Below are 12,515 nucleotides of genomic sequence, written 5' to 3'. Positions count from 1 at the left end.
CAACTACCTTGATGATCTCTGAGGGTCTAGCCTCTGCAAATCAACAACCGCCGTAACCGGAAGCACCTGGGGTATGCACACGAGGTGCAGGATATAGCATGAGTACAACCAACTCAATAAGTAACAAATCTAATCTTTGGACTGAAAGTAGTGACAAGTCCAATTATTACGGTCCACTTTCAACATTTAACAGTACGTAAAGTTACAGAAAATATGACAATGATATCCCAGTTATTTATATTCTACAACTGAAGGTACAAGAATTTAGACTTGCTTTCAACAAGAACTTAGACATGATTTCAGATTTCACAACAAAACTTAACACATAACAGGGTAGATCCAGCCCAAGGCAGATCCAGCCCATATGCAAATAAAAGGGCAGATCCAACCCAAATGTCATAACCGCTAGCTTATGCCCACTGTGGGTGTACAGACTCTGGAGGGTCCGATCTAGCCCAAGCGCTATAATAAGCCAAATCTTGGCATGAATCAATAAACATGATACGGCGTGCAGCCCGATCCCATAAATATTACTCACAATAGGCCCTTGGCCTCACTCAGCCAATAACTTTTCCAGTCTCTCGAGCTCACCATAATCATGATATTCAGCCCACGAATGATGATATGACATAACAAGTAAAGACAACAGAGACTGAGACATAATATGCAAGAAATAACTATGACTGAGTACAAACTGACATATTAGGCAATTAGTTCAACAGCAAGTACGAACACTATGGGTCCCAATAGTGCCAGCATACATCCTAAACATAATTTCTAGCATGAATTACAGCTCAAGTGCTCTAACACATAGAGTACAGTAAAGATGTTCAGATAAGATAGCTACATAGTTCCATGGAATCGACTAAATCACAATTCACACAGTGCACGCCTACATGCCCGTCACCTAGCACATGCATCACCTCGCACCATTCACATAATCACAAAATTCGGGGCTTCATACTCTCAGAACCAAGCTTAGAAGTGTTACTTACCTCAAACTGTGTGAAACTCTACTCTAACAAGCCCTTGCCTCGCGAAACGGCCTCCAAATGCCACGAATCTAGCCACAAATAGTTCGATACAATCAACACGATCTAAATGAATCAATTCTATATAAAATTACTAAGGTTTTAATCAAAAGTCAAAAGTAAACTCAAACGCCGACCCCCAGGACCACGTCTTGGAATTGGGTAAAAGTCACAAAATTCAAACACCCTCTCAACCATGATTCCACCCATTTCAAAATTACTCAAATCCGATACCAAAGTCTCGATCAAATCCTCAAAATTCGGCCAAGGAACTTTCCTCCATTTCCCCCCAATATTTCACCCCAAATCACTAATTAAATAATGAAATCAAAGACATAAACATGGAATTTAACCAAAACTAAGTAATAATCACTTACCCCAATCACCCACTTGAAAATCTCTCCAAGAATTGCCTTTCACCGAGCTCCCAAAATCAAATTTGTGTTGTGAACTCAAACCTTCATTTTTTGAAATATTTAAGTCAGCCCAGGCAATCCTTCTTCGCGACCCTCTTCTCGCAATCACGTAGCACAAATCAATCTTCCGCCCAAAAGTCTTTTACGCGAACGTGAGGTACCACTCGCGAACGCGATGCATTACTGACCCCAAGCTTCGCAAATGCGATCACCCTTCTACGAACTCGTAGGCCAAACGCGTGGGATCCCAGTCTGCTTCCCTCTTCTTCGCGAATGCGGAGGCCAATCGCGTGGAGTCCCAGTCCACTCCCCTCTTCTTCGCGAACACGTCTCTTACTTCGCGAATACGAAGAACAAATCTTCATCTATCTCTATATATCCTTCGCGAATGCGGGACTCCCATCGCGAACGCGAAGAAGGAAACCAGACACCAGAATTCTGCAGCTTCAGCCATCTTCCAAGTCCAAATTCCAATATGTTAACCATCTGAAATCCACCCGAGGCCCCCGGGTCCTCAACCAATCTTACTAATAAGTCGTAAACATCATACAAACTTAGTCGAGCCTTCAAATCACATCAAAAAATGCTAAAACTACGAATTGCGCATCGATTCAAGCCTAATGAACTTTTGAACTTCTAACTTCTACATTTGATGCCGATATCTATCAAATCATGTCCGATTGACCTCACATTTTGCACACAAGTCACAATTGACACCACGGACCTACTCCAACTTTTGAAACCCCAATCCGAGCATGGTAACTACAAAGTCAACTCTTGGTCAAACCTCCAAATTTTTAACTTTTACCATTTCAAGCCTAATTCAACTACGGACCTCCAAATCAAAATCTGGACACGCGCCTAAGTCCAAAATTACCCAACGGAGCTAATAGAACTATTAAAACTCCTTTCCGGAGTCGTTTACACACAAGTCAATATCTAGTCAATCTTTTCAACTTAAGCTTCTAACCTTAAGACTAAGTGTCTCAACTCTTTCTGAAACTTCTCCGGACTCGAACCAGCTACCCCGGCAAGTCACATAACAAAAATTAAGCAGGGAATGAACAGTAAATGGGGGAACGGGACTATAACTCTCAAAACGATTGTTCGGGTCGTTACAATCACTTTCTAGACTGAACAAGATTGCTATTTTGCTTTGGAAACACACGGGGCAAGTTCTAGACATCAACTGACATGCACAGAATATCAACAATCTCACACACTAAATCAACCAAATTCATACACTTATACATGAGTCAAGAACTAATCCTAGACATCACAACTAAGGCAGTCACTACTCTCAAGGCATAACAAAGTCAGGAACAACTATCTCCATTTAACACTACAACACAAGACTTCTCTATTCTTACTCAAAAGAAAAACTAACTACACCCGATTCTAGAAAAACTCTTGAAAAAGAACCGCGGCACAAAAAAAACCAAGGGAAAATTATTACACTACCTAAGAAAATAATTTTTTTTCCTTCGACTTTGATCCCTCAAGAAGACGATCGAGGAAATCCATCGTCGGGAAAAATAAAAAAAAATCAATCAAAAGAAAAGAAAACAAACACATATGTACATATTTACATCCCCCACCCCATACTTTAAATTGTGGCATGTCCCCATGACATATAAATAAAAGCAAGAGGTAAAGAAAAAAATCCCCTGGATCATCTAGTCGGGGTCTGAATTGAAGTCGAGATCTCCTTTGCACGCTCGACCCAGTGCACACATCCATGCCGAGAGCTTCTTTTCTGCTTTCTTTGGGTACACCCCACACTTATCATGCTTACTCTCTCCAGTTTCTCCTTTAGGGCCCCCGTTGCTCCTTCAATCTTGAAGATCACCCTTTCTTCTCACACTCTGAGCATAAGCTGCTTTTCTTGAATGTCCAGAATAGCTCTGCCCGTAGCCAAGAAGGGTCTCCCTAGAATCCGAGGGATCTCCATATTCTTTTCCATATTCACCACGATGAAGTCCACATGGAACACAAATTTGTCCACCCGAACTAGCATATCATCCATTATTCCTTCAAGTATGATTGTGGTCTTATCCGCCAGCTACAAAGATACAGGTATCGATCTGATTTCTCCATTCTTTCCCTCCAATTTCCTGAAAATAGACAAAGGCATAAGATTAATAGAAGCACCTGAATAACACAAAGATTTTTCAAACTTAGTACTTACTAAAGAGCAAGGTATAGTAAAACTCCCAGGATCTCCATACTTTTGAGGAAGCTTATTTTACAGAATGAGACTAAAATTCTCTATGAGCTTGACAACTGATGTCTCTTCCGCTTTCTGCTTTTTGGACAATATCTCCTTCAGGAACTTAGCATATGCTAGCATCTGTGAAATCACCTCTGTGAAAGGTAAATTAACATACACCTACTAGAGCAGATCTAGGAAATGCCCAAATTATTTGTCCAGCTTTTCTCTTATCTGCTTCTAAGGAAAAGGTAAAACATGCATGTATTTACTCTCTTCAATCTCCTCATTCAATGCATTCCCCTCTTTCTTCTTTTTTTAAGCTCTAATCTTTCCCTTCTTCTTTAGACCATTATCTACCATCTCCTCACCTTCTTGAGTGTTGCTATTTTTATGCTCCTCCACAATTTCTACCTGTCCTTCAATCAACTCATCCCTTTATTTTGCCATGGGGTCCTTCACTACATGTCCACTCCTCAAAGACACTGCATTTATTGTCTCTTTTGGATTTCATTTAGTACAGTAGGGAGAGTTCTTGGAACCCTCTCAGACAATAGATTAGCAAGTTCCCCACCTATCTTTCCAAGTTTCGAATGGTCATGCCCTGCTCTCATATAGTTGAGCCATGGGTTTCAAGCCTCTCATCTGGAACTTTCCCTATTTTTGCAGCTGGAAATATTTTTCAAGGAACTTCTTTGCCATGTCTTCCTAAGTTTTAATTGATTCAGTCAGCAAACTTCGCAACCAGTGCTTAGCATCTTCCCTAAGTGAAAAATGAAATGTCCTTAAGTAGATAGTATCTTTCGAAACTCCGTTGTGCTGGAAAGTGTTCATAATCTCATCAAAATCCATCAAATGAGTAGTTGGATCTTTATTGAGTTTGCCTCGAAAGACACAATTATTCTGAATGGTCTAAAGTAGCCCTTGCTTGATCTCTGAAAGGTATTCCTTGGTTGTAGACTGTCACGACCCTAATTTCCCTCTGTAGGATGTTGTGATGGCACCTAGTCTCCAAGACTAGGTAAGCCTAACATACATGCAGAATATAACTGAGAATTTATAAAAACCTTCAAATAACTCAACAACTATCATATAAAGAAACTCTGTAACTCAACAAAACACAACTCTCCAAAACCCGACGAATACAAGTCACAAGCTCTACAAGAAAGTACTGCACATTCCTATACAACAATATCTATAAAAGGGAAAGAAAATAAAATAGACTAGATCTAGGGTGACTCCGAGGCATGTGGACGCCGGTAGGTGTACCTTGGAGTCTCCGAATCTGAACTCAACTCACTGGTGCCTAGACTCGTAAGAGGTACCTGGATCTGCAAAAAAAGATACGCAGAAGCGTAGCATAAGTACACCACAACGCTATCCAGTAAGTGCCAAGCCTAACCTCGATAGAGTGGTGAAGCGATCAGGTCAAGCCCCTACTGGAATAAATAAGAAAACTGAACAGACAGTGAAATAATGATAAACAATGGAAATGAAACAATGAGAAATATGCCAGGAATAGCTACACTGAACTAAGGCAAATAAGGCATCACAGAAGAGCGCAAAGAATACTATGCCAAGAAACAAAGCAACCAAAACAACAAGTGATATAATGGAAAATTATCTACAAGAATCACCCAAGGCCCCGCCTCGTAGTCTCATATCACAAAACAATACATAATATTTCCTTATATTACCGTGGGAGCCTTGCATTTAGTTTTAAAAATTATTTTTCCAAAATAGCTACCCGCGTTTTAGCCCCCCTTATCACACCGCGTGGCTTCAAGTATTTACCTTACTAGCAACACACGTATCAAGCCCGCCTTATCTCACCGCATTCGTTTCAACCCCAAAATCTTATACCACTGCATGCGTATATGTAACGACCCACCGGTCTTTTTGAGCTCTAATGTATCGTTTGGCAGTTTGAGGCTCTGAGTAGCTTCACTTCATGTATTATGACTTGTATGCATAGTCGGAATTAAATTTTGGGAAGTTCGGAGTTGATTTGGATGGAAAACTCTCATTTCGAAAGCTTTAAGTTGGAAGAGTTGACTAAGATTTGACTTTTGATTAAACGACCTCAGAATCAGGATTTGAAGGTTCCATTAGGTTCATATGATGATTTCAGACTTTGGCGTATGTTCGGGTTGGGTATCGGGTCGCCCGGGAGCATTTCGGCACTTATTGTGAAACGTTGGCATTTTGAAGGTTTTAGAATTTCCTAAGTGTGGTTTGAGGTGGACTTTGGTGATATCGATGTCCGTTTGGGGTTTCGAGCCTTTGTAATAGATTTGTATCATGATTTGTGAGTTGTGCGTAAAGTTTGCCGCCGTTCCGGAATGCTTAAGTATGATTCAGATGCGTTCATCAGGTTCGTGTTATGTTCTGGGACTGGTTGATATGATTGGGCGGGGTCCCGGAGGCCTTGGGTGAGTTCCGGGGTGGTTTCAGATCATTTCTACATGTTTTGCTGCTGCTGTTGCTGGTTTTGGTGTCGTTCATCGCGAACGCGTATGTGTCATCATGTTCGTGAAGAGAGATTTTTGGCTGCTGGATATTTGTACTTCGCATTCGTGATTGTGGGCACGCATTCACGAAAGATCGAGGAGCAAAGCAACTCGTTCGCGATTGAGGCATCGCGTTCGCGGAAGGGAAAACTGGGCTTGGGAGATTTTACCCTTCGCGTTCGCGGAAGGTGCACCACGTTGGCGAAGGTTTTCATGGTAAAGCACCACATTTGTGAGATTAGGCTCGCATTCGCGAAGATCGATTTTGGAACTGTAGCTGGTAGTGCTTCGCGAACGCGATGGACTTGCCGCGTTCGCGTAGAAGGTCGGACTGGGCAATGTTCTTTTTAAATTGGGGTTAGGCTCATTTTCACTTCATTTCTTCCATGGGAGTCGACCTTGGAGCAATATTGGAGTGCCATTTTCATCATCTATTTTGGGGTAAGTGATTTCTTCACATTGTGAGTTAAATACACGAATCATACGTGGATTTGAACATGAAAATTGGTGGAAATTATGGGATTTTTAAGAAAACCTAGAATTTGATTTTTTGGATTTTGACCACGAAATTGGACATGTAATTAGGATTGAATTATATATTTGAGTTCGTGGTGCTATGGGAAAAGCATATCTTCAAGAATTTTCGAAATCCGGGCATGTGGGCCCAAGGGTTGACTTTATTGACTTTTCGAGCGGAGTTGAGAATTGTTATAAATTGATTTATTATGAGTATTAGAGTATATTTTTATTGGTTTGCACATCGTTTGACTAGTTTAGGAGCGCCGGGCATCAGTTTGAGGTGTTAGAGTGGCATTGGAGCCGATTATGGAATTTTGGAGCGAGGTAAGTCTCCATTCTAACCTTGTGAGGGAGAAACTACCCCCTAGGTGATGTAATTGTTATATGCTACTAGTTGTGGGCGCTACGTACGCACGAGGTGCTGAGAGTCCGTACGTGGCTAAAGCATGTTTATGTCCGGGTAGACTTAGGACTTTATCATGTTATATTTGAATTATTTGAACTCATTCTGCTGGCTTAATTAATTGAATTTATAATTTAAATTGATTTGGATATATATATATATATATATATCACCTCGAGTTGTTGGCAAGTTATTTGAGAAACGGTAAAGGTTATATTCACTTTGTGCTCATGTAATGTATTGTAAGCACGTGCCCCGTAATTCGGTAATTTTCTTTCTTTCTTGTGGAGCGGGCCGAATGCCTCGGCAGTATAATAGATGCATCTATGGTTCGTGTCCTCGACCCTCGGCAATGTACACATTATTCTGAATCGGGCCGAACGACCTCGGCATAATCGTGCGTTATATCGCTGGTAGTCCGAACATTCACGAGATTATCTTTCCACTGATGCCCGGCATTTTATATGGTACTTCTTATCTGTTTGTTACTGGTACTTGATACATCTGAGCTGTTGAGGTAGAATACAAGACTGAGAAATTCATACTTTAAAAGAAATATTTGGAAGATTAGGTAACTTACAGATTTACCCCATTATTGTTGTGTGCTTCACATCTGCGTATGATTATTTATATTTCTTTGTTGGACCTCTAATAAGTGTCGATGTTGCCCCCTCGTCACTACTTCTTCGGGGTTAGGCTAGATACTTACTGGGTACGTGTTGATTTACGTACTCATGCTACACTTCTGCACTAAATGTGCAAGATCTGATAGGTTCAATTGGTGGTCATTTTTGGCGCGTAGGCGCAGCTGCTTGGGAGACTTTATGGTGAGCTGTATTCCAGACTATGTATCGCAGCCCATATAGTCTCCATCGTACCATTTACTTTATCATGTCTTATTTACATTCCGGACAGAGGTTGTATTATTATTGTACTCCTTAGTAAATGCTCATGCACTTGTGACACCGGGTTTTAGGGGTGTTCTAGAATTTGTTATGGATTGTTTTACACCGATTCACTTCCACTTATTATTTTAACGAAACTGTACGTAACTACGATTTATTCTGATGCACTAACCTTGTTATCCAAGAAAGATTTATGATTTTAAAAATGATGAAATGAACAATTAAGTGTTGGCTTGCCTAACGGTAATGTTGGGCCCCATAACGACCTATAGTGGATTTTGGGTCATGAATGTATCAATATCATAACGTATCACAAATCGCACCTCAAGTGCCCAATATCACAACTTGCCAAAGAAGTCAACAATACTGGTGTTTCCACAATAAATAGCTCGTGGCTCTACCACAATATGCACAAGAGTCTCAAAATAACAACCGGAAGTGAATAACTCAACAAGAATAGTATTTCACAACTTAACACTTTGCCTCGATGTGAATCACAGCCTTTATAACTCAATACCAACTTCAACAATAAGATATTCCAAGAAATAACAATTTCAAGTAAGGAACTCAACGGTTAAATAATGAATAAGGAATAGAGGAAACACTAATTTCAGCTAGGCATGTAAAGGCAAATAACAAGTAAGAGGTAAGACAAGTAAAGCATGTGAAGATAGACTAAAGATGACGAATATAACATATTATAGTAACTCTATTAAAGGCATGAAAAGAATCTACATAGCTAGAACCAGTCAATTACCATATTTACCCCCGTGTACACACTCGTCACCCTGAGTACACGACTTACACATATCACAATTAACACAACAATACCAAATACTAAGGGGTAATTCCCCCCACACAAAGGTAGCGAGACACTTACCTCAAAACACGCTAACTCAATCCACTAGAAAGCCTTTTCCTTGATTATTCAACTCCGAACGGCTCGAATCTAGCCAAAACAACTTCATACCATAAATATAAACTATAGGAAGCTATTCCGAACAATAAAGTTACAATCTTTAAAGATAAACAAAAAGTCAACTTAAGAAGTCAACCTCAGGCTCGCATCTTAGAATTCGACCAAAATTTAAAAATCCGAACACTCATTAGATAACGAGTCCAACCATACGATAATTACTCAAATCCGACTTCAAATCGCCTTTCAAATCCCCAAAATTTAGTCTAAGAAGTTTTCACAAATTTTCCGCAAATTTTCAACTCAAATTACTAATTAAATGATAAAAATAATAATGGATTCACGTAATATAGTCAAATCTGGGTTAGAATCACTTACCCTGATGAATTTCTTGAAAATCTTTCGAAACATCACCACAAACCGAGCTCTCTAGGTCCCAAAAATGAAAATGAAATAAAACCCTCGATTAATCTTTTTTCTGCCCCAGCAATCTTGCATCTGCGAACCCACAGCCGCATCTGCGGCTCCGCACCTGCAGAATTTCCATCATAGGTGTGGTCCTCACTAAGGTCCATCTCTCTCCGCATCTGCGGAAAAAACGTACATCTGCGCTTCCGCTTCTACGGACATAGGAACGCTTCAGCGCACATGCTCTTGCGGATGATGTCCGCTTCTGCGACAATAGACCAAGTTGGACCAGTCCGCATCAGCGACCAGCTCCTTCGCAGATGCGGACTCGCAGATGCGGAAAACACCTCGCACCTGCGATCCCAGCCAAACTCACTCAAGGTCGCTTCTGCGATTAACCTCATGCATCTGCGTGTTCTCACCTGCGGCCAAACCCTTCGCAGGTGCGATGACACCTAAACAACAACAAGTTCAGCATTCCTTCAAGTCCAAAATTGTTCTAGATTCAATCCAAATCACACTTTCGGATTGAACGAATGGCATAATGGACCTACTCGAGGTAAAAAAATCACATCAAACAACATCGATTCAACGAATCGCAACCCAATTCAAGCCTATTGACACTATGAACATCCGACTTCCAAAACTAACGCTGAATCATACTAAAACAACTCCGATTGACCTCAAATTTTGTACACAAGTCATAAATGATATGACGGACCTTTTAACTTCCGGAATCGGAATCCGACCCCGACATCAATAAAGTCAACTCCCAGTCAAATTTCTCAACCTTCCAAACCTTCAAATTTCTAATTACGCCAATTCAAGCCGAAATGACCCACGGGCATCCAAATCAACATCCAGACACTTTTTTAAGATCAAAATCACCATATGGAGCTATTGAAACCGTCAAAACTTCATTCCAGAGTTGTCTACATAAAAGTTAAACTACTCTCAATTCTTTCATCTTAAGCCTCCAACTTAGGGACTGTGTGTCTCATTTCACTCTGAAACTCACCTGAAACTAAAACCAAACACCCTGCTAAGTCACATAATCACAGTACAACATAGAGGAGGCAATAAATAGGGGATCTGGGCTAAAATACTCAAAATGACCGGCCGAGTCGTTACATAGACTGACCTAGGTAGTCTCCCAGTAGTCGTCCAAGCCTGGGCATATTATTTTCAAATCCATCTTCAACCAGAGGTCTGTTCAGGTTGAATCTTCATCCTCCATTCCCGTCAATTATTTCATCAGCTCTGAGAGCTGCTTCAGCAGTTGCCCGTGTGGCTGCTTCCTATTGGACTACTTCCCATACAGCCAAATCAACAATCTCCTTACCGTTCTTAGCCATGTTCTCTTGGGTTGAAGATTGCCCCAAGAATTTTTTGGTGAGTTCTTTCTCTTTTCTCAGTTGTCGCAAGTGTTTTTCCAACTCCGATTGTAAGGTATTACTTCTTTTGAATAAGATCAAGTCATACACCAATGAACTTAACCTATTACCTGCACACGGAAGAGAAAACCGTGAAGAATAAAATAAAATTAATTTCTGAATTAACACCAAAAATTATTTTGAACACTATTGATTGTCAACCCTCGACAACGACGCCAAAATTTGACGAACGTAAAGCACAACACAAAATTATTTCTCGCTAGTCAAAAATAGTATATTTAATTATCTCTCCACATGGATTGGATTTAAACAGTGTTCGAATAATTTTCAGTTGATTACACCTTCTGGCAGACATGAAACCACCTAAAACCATTTTCAAACAGATTGAAAGCTACTTTGCTAAATATTTTTGGGGCACAACTGATGGTAAACAGATATATCACTGGTGCTCTTGGACCAATATGTGTTATCTAAAGGAGGAAGGAGGCATGGGTTTTAGGAGTATGCTGGAGATCAGTGAAAGTTTTAGTATAAAGAGATCGTGGAGATTTAGAACATGTAAATCATTATGGGCAGATTTTTTAAAGACAAAATATTGCAGTAGGCTTTCCCCTTGTGAAAAGAAATGGTCTGCAGGTCTATCACATAGCTGGAAGAAATTGTTACAAGTCAGAGAGAAGGCAAAGGCAAATATTTTATGGAATGTCAATAATGGAGCATCAAGCCTATGGTGGGATAACTGGACTGGAATTGGAGCTTTAGCCAATAAAGTAATTGGAGAAAAATCCTGATAGGAGAATGATTATGGATGTGAGAGAGGGAAACCAATGGGTTTTTGAGGAACTTCAACAACTCCCAGAATACATGATAGAAGTAATTACCTCAACTAAGTTTGGAGATCCTGCAAGTCCTGATATACCAATCTGGAAGCCATCCCCATCAGGTCAATTCTTTACTAAATCAGCTTGGCAAATGGTTAGACAACCCAAAATATGTTCCCATATGTTAACAGAAATTTGGAGTAGATTTCTACCTTTTAAAATGTCTTTCTTAATGTGGAGATTAATTAAGAACAAGCTCCCCTTTGATGATATTATAGCTAGATTTGAACGGCTTATAGTATGTAGATGTGATTGTTGTAGAATCTCACAGAGAGAAACTTTAATGCATACTTTTATCTTTGGTGATTTGGCTCGAAATACCTGGAGGTCCTTTGGAGGGCCGTTAGGTATTAGGTGGGAAGACTGCCTAGTCATTAATATGTTGTCCAAGTGGTGGAGTATCAAAGACAGCAATAGTGTACATCAACTGATGATGAAAATTACCCCTATTGTTATCTGTTGAGAATTATGGAAGGCTAGATGTGCAACAAGATATGGAGGTAAAAACATCTCTGCAACTAGGGTTCATTATTATATCTTAACACACCTCAGGTGGGTGATTATGAAGCAAAATGTAGCCCTAGAAGGACATATGCAGTGGCAGTCCATTTGTGATAGAATTCTATCTTTGTCCCATAGAATTAGAAGCATTATTGTTAAATGGGGAAAACGTGCAAGGGACTGGATTAAGATAAATACTGATGGGAGTAGCCTGAAAGATGGAAGCTCTGGAGCAGGTGGTATTGTAAGGGATCACGGAGGCAAATTGATAATGGCTTTCTCACAACAGATTGACAATGGCACAAATAATTATGCAGTGGCAAAGGTAGTCTTGTACGGCGTTCAGTGGTGCAAGGAAAGCGGGTACAAAAGAATAAATCTTGAGTGTGACTCCATGATAGTCATATAAATGTTGCAAGGAA

The 12,515-nt window shown here is 40.2% G+C and overlaps 1 long non-coding RNA gene across 1 annotated transcript; it reads right to left on the bottom strand.

Annotated features, from left to right (window-relative positions):
* Positions 1-4,720: 4,720 nt before the first annotated feature.
* LOC117276133 (uncharacterized) lies at positions 4,721-12,054 on the bottom strand. Its single transcript, XR_004506354.2, has 4 exons — positions 11,593-12,054; positions 9,288-10,821; positions 8,874-8,942; positions 4,721-4,987 (listed from the first exon to the last, which is right to left on the bottom strand). It is a non-coding gene; the product is annotated as an uncharacterized lncRNA (long non-coding RNA).
* Between the last annotated feature and the right edge of the window lie 461 nt (positions 12,055-12,515).

Source organism: Nicotiana tomentosiformis, chromosome 3 (genome assembly GCF_000390325.3).
Source record: "Nicotiana tomentosiformis chromosome 3, ASM39032v3, whole genome shotgun sequence".
In the NCBI taxonomy this organism is placed as follows: Eukaryota; Viridiplantae; Streptophyta; class Magnoliopsida; order Solanales; family Solanaceae; genus Nicotiana; species Nicotiana tomentosiformis.
This window is presented reverse-complemented; position numbering and strand designations above follow the sequence as displayed.